We start from the raw sequence: 17,717 nt of genomic DNA, 5'->3' as shown, positions 1-17,717 counted from the left end.
AACCCAAGGTTATCCAATGAAGAAGAATACAGTGCTACCTCTGGATGCGAACGGGATCCGTTCTGCAGCCCCGTTCACATCCTGAAGCGAATGCTACCCGTGTCTGTGCAGGTCGTCGCTTCTGTGAATGTGTGTGATGTCATTTTGACCATCTGCGCATGCGCAAGCAGCGAAACCTGGAAGTAACGCGCTCCGTTATTTCCGGGTTGCCACGGAGCGCAACCCGAAAATATTCATCCCGAAGCATATTTAACCCGAGGTATGACTGCAGTATAAGGACATGGGTGGCGCTGTGGGTTAAACCACAGAACCTAGGACTTGCCGATCAGAAGGTCGGCGGTTCGAATCCCCGTGGCGGGGTGATCTCCCGTTGCTCGGTCCCAGCTCCTGCCAACCTAGCAGTTCGAAAGCACGTCAAAGTGCAAGTAGATCAAAAGGTACCACTCCAGCAGGAAGGTAAACAGCGTTTCCGTGTGCTGCTCTGGTTCGCCAGAAGCGGCTTAGTTATGCTGGCTCCCTTGGACTGTGAAGCGAGATGATCGCTGCAACCCCAAAGTCGGTCATGACTGGACCTAATGGTCAGGGGTCCCTTTACCTTTTGTGACTGTAGTAGGAGATTCAAGCCAGAGAAAAGGAAGCACTTCCAAATAAATCTATGGGATTTAATCCCACAAGATGAGGCGGCACCACCTTGGACGGCTTTAAAAGAGGACTGGGCAGATTCAGGGAGGACCAGGCTATGAATGGCTACGAAACCCGATGGATATGTTCCAATTCTGCTACCACTTGTTGGCATCCATCAGTCTCGAGAGACAATGGAGTATGCCTCCTGGGGTGAAGTCAGCAAGCCTCTGGGGCGCAAGCTTGGGCAGTGTGCCTGGAGGTCCTGGGCTGCCCAGACAACAAGACCCCCTCCCAGCCTCGCCGATGTGGTCCAAAGGAAAGCAGAGCAAGACGTTTGACGCCAGCTCGGCTGCAGGCGTTGCAGGAAGGAGACGTGCAAGGCGCCATCCAACCGTCTCCACTCCAAATTTGTGTAGAGTTAGCCTTTTCTTCTCCCACAAGGCAGTTTGCTTCTGGAAACCACAGGAGGAAAGAGTTACATTGAAGGGCCCTTTGGAGTAAATCTGATTTCAGCACTGGACCCCTTTGCTGTTCTCAGTTCTTTGGCAGTTATCATGAAAAACCCGAGAGATACCCAGCTAGATGTGAGCTCATTTTGACCTTGGGCAGAGTTGTTTTGTCTGCACTACTACTTTCCTGTCGGCGTTTCCTCCTCCTTCGGTGTAAGCTGTGCTTCGGGGAAGGGTTGCAAGTTCAGCAGCAGAGCACATGTGTTGCATGCTAAAGGGAAGGTCCCTAGTTCCATCCCTGGGCATCTCTTGGCACCCTTGCCCAAAACCCCGGAGAGTCAGTACCGGTCCGTGTGGACATTACTAGGCTCCATGGGCTCATGGAGGCACAGGTTGCAGCCACAGCAAAGGGGGCATTTTTCCATCTCCGCCGTATTAAGCAGTTGGTCCCTTACCTTTCTCGCCCTGATCTGGCCACAGTGATCCATACGACAGTCACCTCCAGGCTTGATTATTGTAACTCGCTCTACGCGGGGCTGCCCTTGAAGCTGATCCAGAAACTCCAGCGGGTGCAGAATGCCGTGGCGAGGCTCCTTACAGGCTCCTTGCTGTGGGATCACATTCATCCAGTGCTTTACCAACTGCACTGGCTCCTGGTGGAGTACAGGGTCAGGTTCAAGCTGCTGGTTTTGACCTTTAAAGCCCTATGCGGCCTAGGACCCACGTACCTACGGGACCGCCTCTCCTGGTATGCCCCACAGAGGACCTTAAGGTCCACAAATGACAAAATTTTGGAGGTCCCAAGTTGCAAGGTGGTTAGATTGGTCTCAACTAGGGCCAGGGCCTTTTCGGTACTGGCCCCGACTTGGTGGAACGCTCTGTCACAAGAGACTAGGGCCCTGCAGGACTTGATATCTTTCCACAGGGCCTGGAAGACAGAGCTGTTCCGCCTGGCCTTTGGTTTGGACTCAGTCTGACCTTTATGTTTCCCTCCCCTTATGGTTTTGATCTATGGGCTACTTTTAAAATGAGGCTGCATTTTAAATTGCATTTTAACCTGTATTTTAAATTGTGGTTGTTGTTTTCCCCCTATTATGTTTTTACTGTAATTTTACTAGTGATAGTCGCCCTGAGCCTGGCTCTGGCTGGAGAGGGCGGGGTATAAATTATTATTATTATTATTATTATTATTATTATTAAAGACCTGACTCCGCAGGCGACGGCTTCCTGTGCATTCAGGAAAAAGGGGTCTTCTCTGTAAATAACGGCAGGCAAAAGGTTTGAAGGAAAAAGCAAGTTTGTGGAATTAATCACACAGGTGCCCCATCCCTCCTTCACGAAGCCCCTCCATCAACAACCCTGTGAGGAAGGATAAGCAAAGCACAATCCTTCAGGACTAGGCTGGGGGAATGTGTCACCCGCAAGTTCTCGCCATCCAGACTGCGACCTCCCCTCTTCACCTCCCACACGAAGCAATCAGGGTTTTATTTTCGCTTTCCCTGCCCCCCAGTGGCTTCTGTTTCTGCCAATGTTAATGTATTGCTGCCATTTGGATGCTCTGGGCTTTCATTTCTGCATGAATAACCCTCTTTTAGCTTCACTTGGCTCAAGAGCAACATGCTGATCTATTGCCTTGATGGCAAGCAAAATGGATCGCCATCTCCGATTGACTGGAGGAGCCCTGAATATTTCCAGGGCACCCAATGCCTGACAGGTTCAGACCTTAAAAGAATGGCAGGTCTACCAAAAGCCCAAGCCTGGTACAATCTGCAGCCCACAGGTTCCTGCCCTTTACTCCTACCCAGAGAAGCAACATTACTCATGCAAATGCTAATGGCTGTATTCCTTTTTAAGAAAATAGCAGCAGTGGCACACACACTGCAAATCCAGATAAGAAGCTCTACGTAGAAGGGTAGGCTTTCACCCAGACTGGTGCCTGGGAGCGGCCGCCGAGACCATATAACACTGGTCTTGAAAGACCTACACTGGCTCCCAGTACGTTTCCGAGCACAATTCAAAGTGTTGGTGCTGACCTTTAAAGCCCTAAACGGCCTCGGTCCAGTATACCTGAAGGATCATCTCCACCTCCCTCGTTCCGCCTGGACACTGAGGTCCAGCGCCAAGGGCCTTCTGGCAGTTCCCTCATTGCGAGAAGCCAAGTTACAGGGAACCAGGCAGAGGGCCTTCTCGGTGGTGGCACCCGCCCTGTGGAACGCCCTCCCACCAGATGTCAAAGAGAAAAATAACTACCAGACTTTTAGAAGACATCTGAAGGCAGCCCTCTTTAGGGAAGCTTTTAATGTTTAAGAGGTTATTGTATTTTAGTGTTTTGTTGGAAGCCGCCCAGAGTGGCTGGGGAAACCCAGCCAAATGGGCAGGGTATAAATAATAAATTATTATTATTATTATTACACTGGTCAACAACAAATTTGTTGTCTGCGTTTTTTCAGTTGATTTAGGACGAATCTGATGCGCTGAATCCAAAAATCACATTGGTTTTGCTCAATCAGGTCAAGTTTTTGAGCTATGGCCACATGTTTTTTTTTACGTTTTTGTTCACATGTACGCTTGTGTGGAGCATTTTAGAAGAAGTTGGTGGGGGTAAAATGCCATGTCGAACAATTGTTTTGATTGGAAATGATTATTTTAATGACAAGAAGTATTCAGGTCCGATAGTTCTGGGTGATTATGTCAAAAAGGGATCAGTTCGAAGTCATAAAACCTCAAAATCTTCCATAAATTGGTGCGGCTGGGATCAACAGAAAGAACCGGAGCAGCCTCAAGTATCCTGATCTTCAATCAGCACGTCATCCTGTAGCTCACTGTGATGAAATACCGGTGCCTATCTTCGGAGAACTTCTTGACATTAGTGACGAAGATGCCTCCAGTGTTGAAGGACATGAAGAAGAAGAAGTGGTTCTTGAAGATGATGCTCCACATCCATTTTCCCAAAAGGAGTTGAATGATCTAGTTCGCAACCTCAGCTTGTCAAAGGACTCTGCCGAACTGGCACCCAGATTGAAGGGGAAAAACCTCCTCTCTGACAGTGCTCGTATCAGCTTCTTCCGCAACAGGCATCAAGAGTACCTCCGTTTTTTCTCAGAAGAGAAGGACTTGGTGTACTGTGCAGATATTGCGCAGCTTCTGCTCAAGCTTGGAGTGCCACAGTACGAACCCAAAGATTGGAGACTGTTCATTGACAGCAGCAAGCGATCACTGAAATGTGTTCTGCTACACAACGGCAACCAGTTTGCCTCTATACCCCTGGCTCACTCGACTACACTGAAGGAGAACTATGAAGCGGTGAAGCATGTGCTGGAGAAAATTGGTTATGATCAGCATAAGTGGTTTATTTGTGTTGACCTGAAGATGGTGAACTTTTTGTTGGGACAACAGTCTGGCTTCACCAAGTACCCATGTTTTCTGTGCATGTGGGATAGTAGGGACCGTGCTCAGCATTACACGAAGAAGGACTGGCCTGTGCGGGAGGAATTGGTGCCTTGCAAAGAAAAGAACATCATCAACGACGCTCTGGGGACAGAGACAGAATACTCTTCCCACCGCTGCACATCAAGCTCGGCTTAATGAAGCAGTTCACCAAGGCTCTGGACAAGGATGGTGACTGCTTCACTTACTTGTGCCAGGCTTTTCCAGGATTGACCATGGAGAAGTTGAAAGCTGGCATCTTTGACGGTCCTCAGATCCGTCAGCTCATCAGAGATCCAGAGTTCAGAAACTCAATGAACGAAGTGGAACTGGAAGCGTGGAAGGCATTTGTTCTGGTAGTGAATAACTTCCTTGGCAACAATAAGGCCAGAAACTACGCAGAACTTGTCAACAACATGCTGACTACTTTCAGAAACCTGGGCTGCAACGTCAAGATGCACTACCTATTTTCACATACGGCCCGGTTTCCTGAGAACCTGGGTTCAATGAGTGACGAGCAGGGGGAGAGATTCCATCAGGACATGAAAGAGATGGAGACCAGGTATCAGGGTCGCTGGAACGCAGTCATGATGGCTGACTACTGTTGGACTCTGAAGAGAGACCTCCCTGCCGCTGAGCATTCCAGGAGTTCCAAGAAACGGAAGTTCAAGCCCTGAAGTTTGAAAAATGGTGAAGCAACATACAATTTACGTGTACTTACCTTCATCAATGCCCACCATTCAGTTTACAGTAAACCTGACCTGATGGAGAGAAACGGATGCCATTTCCTGATTCAGCAGTGCAAAAATACCCTAAATCTGTAGAAATCTAGACAACATTCAAAAAGTAAAAAATAGTTGCCCACTGTTATTATTTTTACTTCAGATGTGCCAGGCAGTGGTGAAGTTTCATGCTCCGGCAATGGGGGGGGCGTGGAGAGCAGGCAGGGGCGGGACTGGCATGCGTCCTGGGGGCAGGGCGCCCAGTGCAGGTGGGGGGCCAGCCGCAATGGCACCCTGCCAGGATTGCGCTGCCAGGGGCGGGGCGCTCCCGCACTCCTCTTCCTCTGCCAGTGCTGCCAGAGTCTTGATCTAGGTGGCCCCCCTCCTGCAGCTATTTGCATGGGGTGGGAAAATGCAAGGCAAATAGCAGCAACAGCTGCTGCTGCTATATTTACTTGGTTTACATTCGTGCAAGTACCTAACTGCATGAACATTGCACCTGTTGCGTCAGAAACTCAGAACTTGGGCTCGCCTGTTCCCCAATGGCTCCTGCTCCTTTAGCACAGGGGTTGCCAACACCCGCTATCCGCAGGCACCAGCGCAGCTTCCATTGCCTCCTAGGCAGTGTTTGAAATTAGCCAGCCGCACTTTGCACCTGCCTATGGACCACTTGCAGGGACGCGGGTGGCACTGTGGGTTAAACCACAGAGCCTAGGGCTTGCCAGTCAGAAGGTCAGTGGTTCAAATCCCCGTGACGGGGTGAGCTCCCGTTGCTCGGTCCCAGCTCTTGCCAACCTAGCAGTTCGAAAGAACGTCAAAGTACAAGTAGATAATTAGGTTCCGCTCCGGCGGGAAGGTAAACAACGTTTCCATGCGCTGCTCTGGTTCGCCATGCTTGCCACATGACCTGGAAGCTGTACGCCGGCTCCCTCGGCCAATAAAGCGAGATGAGCACCGCAACCCCAGAGTCGGCCATGACTGGACCTAATGGTCAGGGGTCCCTTTACCCTTACCCTGTGGGCATCTTGAAGCCAGGTGAAGATGCCATGATGGAGCCTGACATGGGCTCCATCTGGAGGTGCATACTTGGGGATCCTTGGATCTGGACTCTTTCCTTTTTAAAAAAAAAAAATTATTAAGATTTTACAAAGTCATAAATACAAAAATGCATAAAAAATAAAAATACAAAATACAGAAAACGAAAAAGTAGAAAAAAGAAGTTAAAAACAAATCCATTTTTTATAGCTTTAAACTCATTAGCTTGTTTCCTTGACCTCCTCACACCTCCCCTTTTTGTATTCCCGATTTATATAATCCATTCAGCAAATCCTTGCCCTCTTTCATTTATCTTAACTCTTTATCTTAACATATTACAACTCTATATTTTCCTCCATTATCAATTCATTTTTGCATATTCTTATTAACTTTGTTGCTAATACCACTTATTTTCAATCCAACATCATTTTAACATTCATTAATTTTAAAGTGTTTTTGCAGATGGTCTTTAAATTTCTTCCAATCTTCTTCCACCAACTCTTCTCCCAGGTCGGATCTGGACTCTTTCCGCACACTAATGCCCCGTGTGGAATTCTATCCATTCTACTTCATTAGCACAATCAGAATGAATTTCAGGAACCAAAATGCTTTTTCTGAGCAGCCTGAGCATGAGTGGTGAACGACGTTAAAGTTAATTGTTGTCACTTGTATTCACTTTCCCCACCCGGCTGCCTTGCTCACCGTTGTGAAAAATATTCTTACGTTATGAATGGTCAGAATGAGTCAATATATATGTGTCCCTAGACTTTTCTCCTTTAAATTCTCAAAGCTCTTAACCTAGCTCACTTGGCCGTGAAACTCACCGGCTGACCTTACAGTCCAGTGTTAGAAACTCAGATATATACCATAATATAATCCAAATTGATTTTCTCTGGAGTCAAAGATATGACTGGGACAAACCTTGTTATGTTGAGTTCGTATTTTGCACAGTTTGTATACGGTGTCTGTTTGATAATGTGTGGTTTGCTATGCCTAATAAAGGATCTTGATTGATATAATATAATCGCCAAATGGCACTTTATACCTAGTTTATTGTCGCCACAATGGAATGCCTAGGTGCCATTTGTTCCTCACTGAAGCTTGCTGCGGTTGTCATTATTATTAATTTCATTTCTGTGCCGATTTATATTTTAAAGAACAACCCTCAAAGCGGTTGGCAACACATTAAAACATCAGATAAAAGCATCCAGAATAAAACAAATTCAAGCTTCAAGGAAAATATTGCAGATCCTTCTCTAAGGGACATTTTGCTTTCCCCAGTTGCCAGTCTGGCATCCAGAGATCTCATGTAGCCATTATTATTATTATTATTATTATTATTATTATTATTATTATTATCATCATCATCATCTATACCCCGCCCATCTGGCTGGGTTTCCCCAGCCACTCTGGGCAGCTCCCAACAGAATAAGAAAAACACAATAAAACATCAAACATTTAAAAACTTCCCTAGACATGCCTCCAGGTGTCTTCTAAAAGTCAGATAGTTGTTTATTTCCTTGACATCTGATGGACCTGTGCCAGTTGCAAAATATGCCTAGCACGTGGGTAATTTTTAACACTGCCCTACACCACAGGGCTGTTGTAAGGAGAAAGTGGAAAGCCCCGAGAGGAAGGAATAACTGGTGTCCAAACTGTCAATATTCCACTTCTGGTTTTATGACGCAACCGTCAGAAAACTACACCCAAGAGAAGGGAAATGAAGCTGAATTCTTGCTATGCTACACACCACACCACAAAGGGAACTTATTGCAATGGTGTTGACCACCTTGAAAAGAAGTGTCTGAAAAAGTGTGCATACACACGAAAGCTCATACCAAGAACTAACTTAGTTGGTCTTTAAGGTGCTACTGGAAGGAATTTTTTTATTTTGTTTCACCTTGAAAATGGTTGGTGCAAAAGCCATGAGAGGGTTCTCAAGAGTTTCAGTCTGATGGGGAGACTATTTTGATGCAGCAACATGGGAACCTAAAGACAGGTTAGCAAAAAGGGCGAGCATCAAAGTTGTGGAAGATGAATACCTGGGAATCCTTAGATCTTTACTATTTTCACACATGGTTCCCACATCGCGATTTGCCACTTCTGCGTGTGACATCATTCTGAGCGTCTGCGCAAGCGGCGAAACCCAGAAGTAACCTGTTCCGTTACTTCCGAGTGGCCGCGGAGCGCAACCTGAAAACACTCAACCTGAAGTGACTTTAACCCGAGGTATGAATGTATTCCCATTGTGGCGACTGCAACGCAGGTTGTATTGCAGGGGGTTAGACTAGATCAGTGTTTCCCAATGTTGGGTCTCCAGCTGCTTTTGGACTACAATTCCCATCATCCCTGACCACTGGTCTTGCTAGTTAGGGATGATGGGAGTTGTAGTCCAAAAACAGCTGGAGACCCAAGGTTGGGAAACACTGGACTAGATGGCCCTTGGGTCCCTTCCAACTCTAGGATTCCATGAGGGTTAGGGTGTTCCTTTGGCAATTAGCTTATATATCTGAATTTCTAACCCTGCTCTAAAGCCCAAGTCCATGTCCACTTGCAGGCCAGCCTGACCCATGTTTAACAGAGAACCGAGGCTGTTGGATCTCGGCAACAGATGTAGGAATCTGGAAATGCAAACAGGGAAGACTGGAAAGTCTTGGAGCCCAGCATCTGCTGTGACATAAGGCGATAATCCGCTTTTGTCCAAATGAAATCTAACCAGCTCAACCTACGATAAGTAGCCTAGCATGTGGTGGATGCTAACACATGGATAATTACAACCAGAAACACATTAAAAAGAGAGAGGGGGATCAGTGTTTGGGCTGCAACCCCACAGCCACTGTGAAACAACTCCACACAGCTTAACGAAGTTTAGTAGCTGATATAACCTGGGGTGTTGCGTATCATGAATAGTGTAGCACATAACCAGCTATTATGGGAGACCCGGCAGATTTAGATTAAAATCCCCTGGGCAGCTACATAATTATTTTCGGGCTTCCACCTATAAAAAGAGGAACAACTGTTAGCTAGCGCTCCTGGTTTCTATGGGGCTTTTAAATTTGAAAAGCACTTTCTAAAGTTTGCATGAAAACCCAATATTGCAAGACTAGGATTTCCCCTCACTTCCTGCAGTTTCCCAAATCTGCTCAGGAGTGGAGGCATGCAAGGGGATGGGAAAAGGGGAAAGTCCTGTTGTGCAAATGGATGAGCACATTTGGATGCCCCCCCCACATTATTTGATGTTCCCTTCAAACTGGACCACACTGTTATTCTCATATCACACTGGACGTGAAGGGAGGATGAGGACTAGTGACTTGGCTATAAACTGTCACATCAAAATTAAAATGCAGCACAGATCTCAGTTCATCCCATTAGGCTCATCCTGCTTCAACTCAGACCCAAAGCCTCATCTCACCCCAGGAAATCTTAACTCTTCATTTGGCCCTATTGACTATCAACGGAAAGGCAAAAGTGGTTGCCTGCAAATTTCATCCACTTCTGCAAAGAAATGAGAAAAGTTTCCCAGTAGTGATGTATGGAGGTGAGAGCTGAACCATAAAGAAGGCTGATTGCTGAAGAACTGATGCTTTTGAATTATGGTGCTGGAGGAGACTCTTGAGAGTCCCATGGACTGCAAGAAGATCAAGCCTATCCATTCTGAAGGAAATCAGGCCTGAGTGCTCACTGGAAGGACAGATCCTGAAGCTGAGGCTCCAAGACTTTGGCCACCTCATGAGAAGAGAAGACTTCCTGGAAAAGGGAAAGATGTTGGGAAAGATGGAGGGCACAAGGAGAAGGGGACAACAGAGGACGGGATGGTTGGACAGTGTTCTCGAAGCTACCAGCATGAGTTTGACCAAAGTGGGAGGCAGTGGAAGACAGGAGTGCCTGGCGTGCTCTGGTCCCTGTGGTCACAAAGAGTCAGACACGACTAAACAACTAAACAACAACAAGGAAGAAGAAGAAGCAAGTTTTACAGGCACCAAGCACAGAAGCCCCTGAACCTACTTGTCTGACATTTGGCAGGCTTCCCAGAAGGGGTGGCTAATTTCACCCCATTTTTGCCCATTTCTGACAACCGGGGGCGGGATCCCCAATGCTAAAGAAACTTCAGTTTTTCCAAGAGTTAGGCATCAGATCCCAGCTGAAGTGGGTCACACCCAAAGTGTTTCAAGGCAAAGCAGCTCACTTTCCATCGTCCCAAGGCAAGGTCTCAACCAGATCTCCTTTCCAGTGCCCATCCCAAGGCTCCATCACTTCCCTGAGTCACCCTGGAGCCATGCTACTGTGGGCACATTCTGTACTGTAATAGTTTTCTGCAGTCTGAATCATATTTATTTAGGGGGATGGGTGGTGGCTGGCCCGTTCTGTCTCCGCCAGTGGTTTAACTCCCATGTGCTCAGCACTTTTTAGTCCTGAATGCATCTGCTAGGTTTTGGGCGTGTTCGTACAGTGGTACCTCGGGTTACATACGCTTCAGGTTACATATGCTTCAGGTTACAGACTCCGCTAACCCAGAAATAGTACCTCAGGTTAAGAACTTTGCTTCAGGATGAGAACAGAAATCGTGTTCCGGCAGTGCGGCAGCAGCAGGAGGCCCCATTAGCTAAAGTGGTGCTTCAGGTTAAGAACAGTTTCAGGTTAAGTACAGACCTCCGGAACGAATTAAGTACTTAACCCGAGGTACCACTGTATTCTAAATCGGAACTCAAGTTAAATGCCATCCTCAGTGGATCTCAGAACAGCTTTCAGGTTCTGTCTGCCTTGCAGGTGGAAAAGCCATTTGCATTCCCCAGTTGTTGTTTTCCAGTGACACCCATCATGTCTTTACGGCAGGAAGGAAGTGCAAAGAGCCTGTGGAATTTCTGGCCAAGGCTGTTCAACTATTGCAATCATGTGAGCCTCACAAACACAAAAGCATCCATGACTGATGGCCATCCAAATCTGCTTAACCTCCAAGGAAGGAGAGTCAACCACATTTCGTGGAAGTCTCGCTGTTCCTTTGCCAGTATACTTCTCTATTTAAAAAGGTAAAGGGACCCCTGACCATTAGGTCCAGTCGTGGGAGACTCTGGGGTTGTGGCGCTCATCTCGCTTTATTGGCCAAGGGAGCCGGCGTACAGCTTCCGGGTCATGTGGCCAGCATGACTAAGCCGCTTCTGGCAAACCAGAGCAGCGCACGGAAATGCTGTTTACCTTCCCGCCGGAGCGGGACCTATTTATCTACTTGCACTTTGACGTGCTTTTGAACTGCTAGGTTGGCAGGAGCAGGGACCGAGCATCGGGAGCTCACCCCGTCGCAGGGATTCAAACTGCCGACCTTCTGATTGGCAAGCCCTAGGCTCAGTGGTTTAGACCAAGTTTCTAGTAAATAATTTTGCAGTTGTCATCATACAGCCTATTACGTTTACATGCTTTTTCAAGTTAGAGAACAAGGCATCCCTCCCCAAAGCAAGCGACGGAAGAGACTCACATCCACCGAGATGCCTTGTAGACTTTTCTTGAAGCTACTTCGCCATTTCTCCTCCTCTTTCCAGTCCTCCCCCTCCCAGCTGGGAATCCTCTCCAGTTTCCCAAGGCTGATCAACCAAGGGCGTATAAATCAGGAGGGGCACCTATCAAACTGCCAACACCCTTTCCCTTTATTCCCATTATCCTCCCCTCTCCGTCTCCTATGAATGCAAAACGGGCCCAAGCTTCTGTTCTTAATGGCCCGCAATCTCATGCACACTTTGCATGGTATAGGGGACAAAGCTGCAATAAAAATAGGGGTGGCTTCTAGGATCCGGCTATGGGGCTGCAGCTCCACATGGCACATAACCCTAACAAAAACAGTGTGATTCAAAAGCATTTGTGATGGTTCCTTTCCTCCTTTAGACACACACACATTGAAAGCCCTACAGCATCCAGTACAGTGGTACCTTGGTTCTCAAACTTAATCCATTCCGGAAGTCCGTTCCAAAACCAAAGCGTTCCAAAACCAAGGCGCACTTTCCCACAGAAAGTAATGCAAAACAGATTAATCCGTTCCAGACTTTTAAAAACAACCACTAAAACGGCCATTTAACATGAATTTTACTAACTAACGAGACCACTGATACATATAATGAAAGCAATATGTACTGTACTGTAAAATAAATAAGAGTATTCTAGATGATAAAAATTAAAATTACTTTTTTTTCCTTATTTGCACTGATGATAGTTATTGTTTGGATGGGAGGCTTCTGATCCATTTCCACAGTCACTCAATCAATCAAATCAATCAATCAGTAGCTGAACTGGGTTCCACACAGTCACAAAAACAAATGAACCAAAAAAAAAACCCTCAAATGCAAAAATGCAAAATAAATAGCAAAAACAAAAGCTCCAAACTTAATCCGTTCCGGAAGTCCGTTTGACTTCCGAAATGTTCGAAAACCAAAGCGCAGCTTCCGATTGGTGCAGGCATCCCGGAAACAATAGCCGACAACCGCAGTGGGCGTTCTGCTTTCGGAAAAAAAAAAGGAAACCGGAACACTTACTTCCGGGTTTTCGGTGTTTGAGAACCAAGGCGTTTGAGTACCAAGGCGTTTGAGAACCAAGGTACCACTGTACACATAAACTGCTTTGTGCTTTGGAAAGTTGTTTGTTCCCTGTACATACGAACAGCAGTTAAGAGATTGTTAGCGTGAAATCGAGGAGCCGGTCTCTGTCTCTTTTTGGGTACCATTTTCCAAGCTCCCAACAGTTTTCACGGCTGATTTCAAAAGCGCTCTGAACTTTTGGCTCCTTGGGAGTTCCTGAGCAATGCCAGCTACTAGGAGAGCATGAGATTCTTAGTCTCGGGACGTGAGTTCGAGCCCCGTGTTGGGCAAAAGATTCCTGCACTGCAGGGGGTTGGACTTGATGACCCTCGTGGTCCCTTCGAACTCTGCAATTCAAAAATTGTAGGGATAACTGTGGGGTCTAAAGTCCCATTAAAAGAATTGATCTAATCTTTGTATGGCGCTTTCCCGACAGAAGTGAGCTCCACACTGATCAGCTGACTGTACAGTGGTACCTTGGTTCTCAAACTTAATCCGTTCTGGAAGTCTGTTCCAAAACCAAAGCGTTTCCCATAGAAAGTAATGCAAAATGGATTAGTCTGTCCCAGACTTTTAAAAACAACCCCTAAAACAGCAATCTAACAGGAATTTTACAATCTAACGAGGCCATTGATCCATAAAACGAAAGCAATAATCAAGGCACTGTACTATAAAATAAATAAGACAGTAATGTAGATACTTTTGAGAACCAAGGTGTAACAACAAAGCCATTCGCATTTAGGAACTCAAACATTTCCATTCATGTAATCAAACCATAATGCCAAATATTTAAACGAGCAGTTAGTGCAGTTCAATACAAACTCGTAATAATTCAAATAAATTATTTCCCTTTTCTATTATTATTATTATTATTATTATTATTATTATTATTATTATTATCATCATCATCATCCGCCCATCTGACTGGGTTGCTCTAGCCACTCTGGGCCGTTTCCAGAATATACAAAAACAGAATTAAACATTAAAAATTTCCCTACACTGTACAGAACTGCCTTCAGATGTCTTCTAAAATCAAGATCCCATGATGAATGCATTGAATAATTTACTTATTTGTTGCATTTATATACTCTCTTTATCTTTGGAGGAGCTTAAGGTGCCATACACAGTTCTCCTCTCCAATTCCATCCTCACAAGAACCTTGTGAGGTAGGTTTGACAGAGAGATGGTGAGTCGCCCAAGGCCACCCAGCGAGCTTCGTGGCTGAGTGGGGATTCGAACCCTGCCCTCCTGCGCCCTAGCCCAACGCTCTAACCAATGCACCACAAAGGAACGAAAAGAGCAGCTGCAGTTACATCCTCCTACAAATCTGGGACAGTTCGCATCTTCCGAGCCACATTTGAAACTGGCCTATGTGGGTTATCTTATTCAGAGTCAGATCACTAGGTTCATGTACCCCAGTATTGCCTACACAGGCTGGCAGTGGCTCTCCAGAGTGTCAGAGTTCCCCTCCTGGAGATACCTTGGATTGAACCCTGGTCCTTCTGCATGCAGATGCCCTGCCATTTAGCTATCATCCCCCTACAATACTGAGCAAGCTGTTGATGCATCCAGCTCAATATTGCCTACACGGGTCAGCAGCAGCTCTCCAGAGTTTCAGGTAGGAGCCTCACCTGGAGATCCCTTGGACTGAACCCTGGTCCTTCTACATACAGTGCAGATGCCTTGCCATTTAGCTATCGTCCCCCTACAATACTAAGCAAGCTGTTGATGCATCCAGCTCAATATTGCCTACACGGGTCAGCAGCAGCTCTCCAGAGTTTCAGATAGGAGCCTCATCTGGAGATGCCAAGGACTGTACCTAGGGGCCTTCTAGCAGCCAAGCAGATGCTCCAACACGGAGCTCAACTTCCCTCTCCCTGCCTCCACCAGAACCAAAAGAGGAAGAAGAAGAAGAAACAGCCATAATATTTTGCTCTTCCTCTATTCTGTCGCCTGCTAGGGGGTGATCAAAAAAGGCTGCCAATGCAAACCGATCGAATTCTGCACCCTGCAAGTCAAGGAAGGATGCAACCAGAACCCCACTTACCTGGGAGTAAGCCCCCCTGAAGTCAACAGGGCTTACTTCCGAGTAGATCTACGCTGTCAGGAGTTCCACCCCACGGTGTCAAGAGTCCCCCCACTGAGCCGCACCGCGGAGGATCGGGTCGCACGTCCGCAAGGAGCGAGGCTGCAACCCTGCGCTCGCTTCCCGAGCAATATAAATGCATCTTCCCGGAGTCACCAGGCAGAGGATCGGGCCGCACAACAGCATGCATGCAATTTCCACCCCCCTACACACACACACACACACACCGCCAAGGATCGTGGCCACAACCTCACGCAGGCTTCCCTGGGAGTAAAGAGCACCCACTGAGCGACACTTCCTGCCGAGGAATCCGCACGCGGAGGATCGGGCCCCGACGACCGCACATCAGCGTGGGGATCGGGGCCTGAGAAAGGCCTTGCCAATAGGAGGGGGAGGGAGGCGTCGCTTTGTCACCCCCCATTCATTGGGAAAGGTGGCTCCCCCCTTCCCCATTTTGCTTCCCCCTTATAAATGAGGCAGCCTGGAAACCGCAACGCTCCGCTGCTCCCCACCCGATCCCTCGATCCCTTTCCCCACAGTGATGCTCCACCGCGTTCGCTTTGCGCTGAAACCGGTTTGAATGACTTCAAAGACGGAGAGAGGGGCGAGGAAGCGAAGGGAAGGCGCGGCGGCGTTGCAAATCAATGCCACGCAATGCAACGCCAAATAAATGATAATGCAAAAAATAATAATAATGTGAATAACCAGGTCACACTCACCGTTTCGGCCGCGCGCGGATCCGAGGGAGCAGGGTGGCTGGGTGCCAAGCGATCCGCCGAATTGCAACGGGTGGCGGCCAGGAGAAGGAACCAGATTTCTGCAGCCTCTTTTGCAAAAAGGCAACGGAGCTTCCGGGTTGGTCAGTCTCAACGTCACTGCTACAGGTTTGCAAGGAAGAGGAGGCGGCAAGCTGCGTGCGGGAGACAAAAAAGATAGCTATAAAAGGAAGGGACCCGTCAGGGGAGAGGAGGAGGAGGAGGAGGGAGCCCTGTTTACCTCCGAGATGCTCGATCCGTGCCCCGATCCTGAAAGCATCTACCTGGGAGTAAAGGTTCTTTTTGGACACACGGTCGCCAGAAGGCGAGCAAAGCTTTTCCTAGCTTTGTGCCACGCGTTTGGAAAAGGAGGGAGGATCTGCGTAAAGACAGCCCTGCAGGATCAAGCCAGGGGCATCTCGTACTTCACAGGGGCCATGCTGTGGGAAACCTTCGAGCAGGATTCGACCACAAGAGCCCTCCTCTCCCCCCCTGTTTCCAGGAGTTGGTTTTCAGAAGCCAACAACTGTGAAGGCAAAACATCATGGCTAGTAGTCGCCATTGACAGCCCCTCATATCCTCCGAGCATCCCCGATTTCCCAGGGAAAGTCCCGGGATTACAGAAGCCATCCCGGTTTCTGATTTGACCCCCGAGATGTCCCTGTTTTCCAGTTTTCTCCCCTCCACTTCTCGGAGAACAATTAAAAGTCTGTGTGTGTGTGATTGTGTGTTTATACTAATAATAAAATACCTGCACCAAATGAAGGAAGGGGGCGTATGAAGCCCTTTCTATAATTTTGAAGAATAAAGGTAAAAAAAATCCTCTTTAAATTCTTTAAATACTTCAGCAGCCAGCCATTTGTTAGGAGTGTTTATTCCTTTATTGTAAATGGAGCTTACAGCTATACAGTGGTACCTCTGGTTACATACTTAATTCGTTCCAGAGGTCTGTTCTTAACCTGAAACTGTTCTTAACCTGAAGCACCACTTTAGCTAACTGCCGCCGCGCGATTTCTGTTCTCATCCTGAAGTAAAGTTCTTAACCCAAGGTACTATTTCTGTGTTAGCGGAGTCTGTAACCTGAAGCGTATGTAACCCAAGGTACCACTGTAATTTTATTTTGCTCCATTTTCCTGTGGAAGGTGCAGGATCCCTTTCCTTGCACATTTTTTCTTTGCAACAACCCTGTGAGGTAAATTCTGTGGAAAGGTTGCAATTGGCTCAAAGTGACTGACGTATATGGTATTTGACATATATGTGTGCAGCGAGACCAAACGCAGGAGCAGCTTCCTGTTGTAGAAGAGAACGTCCCTATTTTCATCTGAGAAATGTTGGGTATGGGTATGAGCAGTGGCGTAGCGTGGGTTGTCAGCACCCGGGGCAAGGCAAGTAATTTGCACCCCCTAACCCGTGGATTTGCGCACCCTAACCCTAACCCCCAGATGTTGTGCCTGGTGCAGCCAGCCCCCCTGCACCCCCCACGCTACGCCACTGGGTATGAGCCCTCTCCTCCATGAGTTCGTTCCATCCTCTTTTAAAGCCACCCAGGTTGGTGGCTCTCTCTGCCTCCTGCAGAAGTGAGTTCCATAGTTGTAACTATGTACTGCGGTGAGGACGCGGGTGGCGCTCTGGGTAAAACCTCAGCACCTAGGGCTTGCCAATCGCATGGTCGGCGGTTCGAATCCCCGCGGCGGGGTGAGCTCCCGTCTTTCGGTCCCAGTTCCTGCCCACCTAGCAGTACGAAAGCACCCTTAAGTGCAAGTAGATAAATAGGTACCGCTTTATAGCGGGAAGGTAAACGGCGTTTCCGTGTGCTGCGCTGGTGCTGGCTCGCCAGAGCAGCTTCGTCACATTGGCCACGGGACCCGGAAGTGTCTCCGGACAGCGCTGGCCCCCGGCCTCTTAAGTGAGATGGGCGCACAACCCTAGAGTCGGACACGACTGGCCTGTACGGGCAGGGGTACCTTTACCTTTTACTGCGTTGAGGAAGTACTCTTGCCATTCCTGAACCTTCCAATATTTTCCGCTTCCTTGGATGTCCACGAGTTCTAGTGTTAGGA

General features: G+C 47.7%; 1 protein-coding gene across 1 annotated transcript in view; it reads right to left on the bottom strand.

The window, feature by feature from the left end:
• Positions 1–15,772, bottom strand: part of CYRIB (CYFIP related Rac1 interactor B) — a 66,817-nt gene extending 51,045 nt beyond the window's left edge. The window contains exon 1 of the mRNA XM_081918975.1: positions 15,622–15,772. The gene's annotated coding sequence lies outside the window, so the exon portion shown is untranslated. The remainder of the gene's footprint in view (positions 1–15,621) is intronic.
• Positions 15,773–17,717: the final 1,945 nt, after the last annotated feature.

This window comes from Podarcis melisellensis, assembly GCF_964234715.1.
Source record: "Podarcis melisellensis genome assembly, chromosome: 7".
Lineage (NCBI taxonomy): Eukaryota > Metazoa > Chordata > Lepidosauria > Squamata > Lacertidae > Podarcis > Podarcis melisellensis.
This window is presented reverse-complemented; position numbering and strand designations above follow the sequence as displayed.